Raw genomic sequence first — 6,265 nt, forward strand, 5'->3', positions numbered from 1 at the left:
GCTTTGCAGAAGGATCATCTTTATTTACTCACTGGATTCCATCATACTCTCTCCACACCCAAACTTCAATTTGATCAGTTGTGGCACCTCAGGCTAGGACACCCAAGTGCTGAAGTCCTCTCTCATCTACCTTTTGATTCTAGTTATAAAACCAAACCTTGTGATATATGCCACAAGGCTAAACAAACTCATATGTCTTTCAATAAAAGTTACTCTCATGCCACTTCTCCTTTCCAGCTTGTCCACATGGATCTTTGGGGTCCATATAGTGTTCCCACCTTAAATAATTGCAAGTATTTTCTAACATTTGTAGATGATCACACCAGAAATGTATGAACTTTCTTACTTCATTCTAAGGCTAATCTCTTCCAAATCTTTGAGGCATTTGTCAAGTTTGTCAAGTATGTTCAAACCCATTTCAACACCACTATCAAATCCATCAGATCTGATAATGGTGTTGAATTCCTCAGTACAAATTGTCAAACTTTCTTCCAGAGTCTCGGCATCCAGCACCAGCTTACTTGTCCTTACACTCCTCAGCAAAATGGAAGGGTTGAAAGGAAACACAGACATTTTCTCCAAGTAACCAGGTCATTACTCTTCCAAGCCAACTTACCTCAAGAATTTTGGGGGAAAGCACTCCTATATTCCACATGTATCATAAACAGACTGACTACCCCAGTTCTCTATTGGAAAACTCCCTTTGAACTTTTATACTGTAAAACCCCTGACTTCTCCTCCATCAAAGTGTTTGGTTGCCTTTGTTATGCTACCAACACTTCCCCTGCTAAAACCAAGCTAGACCTAAGGGCCTTTAAATGCCTCTTCCTAGGAAAACTCCTCATCCCTAAAGGCCTACAAATTGTACAACCTTGATACCTCTACTGTCTTTACCTCCAGGGATGTAGTGTTTTATGAAGATGTATTCCCTTGGGCAAAGCAATCACAAGATCATCAACAGAACTCAGGTTCCTCAGCACTTCCAGGTACTTCTCCTCCTTGTTCTATAACTTCTGATCATGTCCCTGGTTTCTTTAATGCTCCTCAACCTTTTGTCTTCACCCATAATCCCATTGATGAACCTTCTGCTTCTAGCCCAGGTCACACCCATAAATCACCTGCTGCTCATACTTCTCCATCCTGGCAACAGGCCTTCTCAGAATTAGAATCTTATTCTCAACCTGACCACTCTGACCAGTCCTCTACACAATAACCATTAATCCTTCCCCAACTTTCAAATCCACCACCTCTTAGATCCAGTAGAGTCCGACAGCCTCCCAGATATCTTCAAGATTATGTTTCCCCCACTATCCATAAGACTGAACATACTATTTGGCATGATGCACTAACTATCACACTGCAGGAACCTACTTCTTATCACCATGCTAGTAAGAGTGAATTGTGGAGGCAAGCTATGAAAGAAGAGTTTGCTGCTCTTGAAAGAAATCAAACTTGGCATTTGGTTGCTTTACCTCCTGGAAAACGGCCTATCACTTGCAAATGGATTTACAAGATCAAGACGAATGTTGATGGCTCCATTCACAAATATAAGGCTCGGTTGGTAGCTAGGGGGTTCCTTCAACAGTTTGGGGTGGATTACACTGATTCTTTTGCACCTGTTGCAAAAATGGTAACCATTAGAGTTCTTCTTGCTGTAGCAACCTCCAAACATTGGCATATCCACCAGCTAGATGTCAACAATGCCTTCCTCCATGGACACTTAGATAAGGAGGTTTATATGATGCCACCCCAAGGCTACAGTCATCCTCCTGGATTGGTGTGTAAACTGGACAAATCTTTGTATGGTCTCAAACAGGCTCCACGCCAGTGGTACAAAGAACTTACATCTAAGCTTTTTTCGATTGGTTTCCTTCAATCAGCTCATGATCATTGCTTATTCCTCAAGACCCATGGCTATCAGTTCACTGCTCTCATTGTCTACGTGTTTGATATTCTCTTGACTGGTAATCATCCTCCCACTATCTAGGAGGTTAGGGGCTTTCTTCACTCTGAATTTATTGTGAAGGACCTGGGTAATGTTGATTATTTTCTTGGGCTCCAGATCACCCAAAGTTCACATGGCCTTTACATCTCTCAACAAAATATCTCATTGATATTCTCAATGAAGAGCATATGCAGGATTGTAATCCCTGCTATACTCCCTTACCTCCGGGTGTGAAGATGTCTTCAGATGGAGGAGAACAATTTCAATACCCTGATCATTATAGGAGATTGGTTGGTCGCCTGCTCTACTTAACCATGTCTCGGCCTGACATCACGTACGATGTTCAACAGTTGTCTCAATTCATGCATACTCCTACATCTCTCTATTTCAAGATTGCTCACAGATTGCTGAGATATCTTAAAGGGCACTCTTCATTTCCAGCTGTTTTTCAAACAAGGTGATTGCTTTTCTCTCTCAGCCTTTTGTGATGATTACTGGGGTCACTGTATATCACAAGAAAATCCACCACTGGTTATTGTGTTTTCCTTGGAAATTTTATGATCTCTTGGCGAACAAAGAAGCAGTCTACAGTTACAAAATCCTCGGCTGAAGCAGAGTATAAAGCCATTTCTCAAACTGTGACTGATCTTTTGTGGATCTTATACCTCCTTAGGGACTTCCAGATACAAATTTCTTGTCTTGTCTCTGTTTTTACTGATACCATGTCCGCCATACACATGATCCAAAATCCTGTTCATCATGAACACACAAAGCATATGGATATTGACTGTCATTTTATTCGTGATCACTTCTCCAAAGGATTCATTCAACCAGTCTACATACCCTCAGCCGTGCAACCTGCTGATTTATTCACAAAATCTCTGTCAAATGCTCATTTCAATTCTCTTAGGTCCAAACTTCACTTGGACTTTCCTCCAGTGCATTTTGAGGGGGCTGTGTTGACAATAGATGAAGATCATGACAGCTTATCCTCATGTTTATGTCAAGAGAGGCGTAAAAGAATGTCGATGCATTCTATGCAACAAACGTGGGGTGGGTGTATTGGTGCAGTGCACCCTTGTACATAGGATCACAATCTCAGTGGTCCTCACCCTTGTTAGGTTGTTAGATTTCATTAGTGTAGATTTGATTCCCTTGATATGGCTATTATAGATTAGATTTCATTAGTGTAGATTTGATTCCCTTGGTACGGCTATTATAGATTAGATTTCATTAGTGTAGATTTGATTCCCTTGGTACGGCTATTATAGATTAGTCTGGAGTATATATAATCTATGTTTTCTCTCTTCCATTCAATCAATGAAAAAGGATTAATTCCACATACCCGTTTTGTGCTCTGTTCTTACCTTTCCGTTTTATTTGTGCTATATTCTGTTTCTTGAGTTTTTTGTATCAAATCATTTAAAACTTGGTCACGGATTTTATTAAATGATTTCCATAATATTCATTGGCAAAAAGTATAATTCTATGCATTTGGATCACTGAGGTATATTTTTAATTCAGCGTGTGCTTAATCATGACCATTAATTAATCAAGGATAATTAAGTTAATTAAAATATTATTTTGCAATAAAGGATGAGGATTAGTCTTCAGTGTGTTGAATTTTGTACATTCAGTATGAGAATTTCTATATATTCAATACTTGATGTGACTATTGACAATATCAATGTTAACTTTACAATTTGATACAATAATATGTGAGACAAGCCCTTCAATTAACTGAATCTATAACTTAACATATCTAGTTTATTTTGGAGTGTCATATGCTAAAGTATCATTAGGCTATTTGAATGATTTTTCTTAAATTTACATAATTATAATGATTCTTTTCACCTAACACAACTATGCTCACAAACATTCATTTAAAAACACAAAATGAATACATGCAAGATGCATAGTATTTTTAGACTCTGTTTATATAGAAGGTTTTGAAATTGGAATTTGGAAAATTTGTGAAATAATAAAGATTGGCCATTTAATGTGTCTTGTTACTGAAAAATATGCATTTGATGTGATTTTTTTTTTAAAAAAAATAATTTTATTGATAGATATTCTCAAAATTTCTAAAATATGTATGTAAAAAGAACCTTACTATTTTACAATACTAGTACAAATAATATTTGAGAAACATACACATTGACAAAATTATTGCCATATAGGAAAAAAATAAATCAAATACATGGATTTGTTTTATATTTAAATTTTGAATTTTGGTTTGAATAATTATTTGTAGGTAATATTTTGTGATAATAATAATAATATTCCCCGTCCGCGTATAATGTCAAGATTATTGTAGACACAAAAATTTACGAGAGGTATGATTAGTAAATAATTAAAAATGTATTAGTTAAAATAATTATAAATTAAGGTTGAGAAAACTAATTAATATAATTTAAAATTAAATTTTTTTTTATATATGATCTTGTAGAGAATAATTTTTTTAATATACCTACTAGACGGTTCTTCTCCTTGTCATCCGACCAATTCAGTATATATATGATCTTGTAGAGAATAATTTTTTTAATAAAATAAAAAAAAAAACATCATCTAAAGAAAAATATATTTTTTTAAAATTGGTTGGTTACACAAATATAAAAAGTATATATTTATATAATTTATTTATCATCTTTCTAGACCAAACGACTCATTGGTCGCCCAATCAAGCGACCACCATCTGGTCCCTTCAATCGGCTGAACAACCATTCGTCCAAATGATTAATTGGTCGCCTAAACAAGCGACCACCATACGGTCCCTTCAAATGCCGAACAACCATTCGTCCAGGCGATTCATTGGTCACCCCAATCAAGCGACTGAACTATTATTCACTTAAATGGGCGACCAATTAACATACCTTTCTTTGCCCGACCTCCGTATCGGCCGTTTTATCCTTCTGTCGGTCTCTTCCTCTTTCGTAAAACTAAATCGGTCAATTTTTTTTTTTCTAAATATATTTATATTATCTTTTTTTTTCAAGAAATTAAAAATGTAAAATATGCACCGCATGAACTCATACAACATATTTATATAAAAAAAATTACAAAAAATATTCTACCATATAGCAAAAACTTGCGGCTTAACCGCACTCACATGAGTACTAGTATATATATATATATGTTGCTTATGGGAACATATAATGTTCTTTACAATTTTTTTTAAGCAATAATAATGGAGTTGAAAAATATATATTTTATTATTATTATTATTTAAATAACGTGGGAATTTAGAATCTTTTTAAGTGGTGTTGGATGAAATTTAAATATGTAACCTCATAGTTACAAATTCAATATTGACATTATTAGGTCATTTCTTATAGAATTATATTGGGTTGTATTTGCTTGAAAGTACGGAGTTTATATTTGTGTTTTGAATAATAAATAAAATAAAATTTAAATAGTCGTTGATATAATATAAATAAAAAAATAATATTTTAATATAAATTTTATTTTTAGTATAATATAAATATAAATATTTAATTTGCAATTCTTTTTAAAAAAAAATAAAAATTCTTTTGTTGGTATGTAATAAATAAATAAATAATATAATTTATATTATATAAAAATATAAATAAATTATAATAATTATAAAATATCCGGATTCGGGTCCGGGTCCGGGGTGGACCGGTTTTATAGTAAAACCCGTAATCCGCTCCGAATCCGTCCAGGTTTAAAATTCAAAATCCACAATCCGCCCCAAACCAAATTTTTTAGACCCGAATCCTTCCCATTAAGACCGAGTCCGGGACGGGTCCGGGCTAACCCGCCCCATTTGACATTCCTATGTTTATGGCACTTCCAAGCAAAGCATGCATCCGTACCTTCCTTACTATTTCTACTTGGAATTTGTTTTCATTTCTTTTACAATACTTATTTTATAAAAATATATTTTATGAGATTTGAAGATATAATTTGTTTATATTATGAAGTGGTCCTTTGTTATACACATGACAACATATTTTGAAATCGAAAATTAAGTATGAAGTTGTCTCTTGAAGAAGGCAAAGGGCTTCCTCTCTATATACATTACATATACAGATATCGATTTTTTTGTCCATATATATATATATATGAAAGGAACACAAATTTTACGAGGACAATAACTTAATGCTGAATGTGACAATTAATTTAATTTCACAAACAAAATACTATTAAATCTTGTAGACTAGATGTAGTTTGTCTTTGCAATGACAATTCAGTTTACATGTTCTTACAATGAGGAACATACGATGTGATATGATATGATTGGAATGATTTTCAAATAATAATATAATAATAATAATAATAATATTGTAAATATAAAAA

Source organism: Andrographis paniculata, unplaced genomic scaffold (assembly GCF_009805555.1).
Source record: "Andrographis paniculata isolate CXL003 unplaced genomic scaffold, ASM980555v1 Contig76END, whole genome shotgun sequence".
Lineage (NCBI taxonomy): Eukaryota > Viridiplantae > Streptophyta > Magnoliopsida > Lamiales > Acanthaceae > Andrographis > Andrographis paniculata.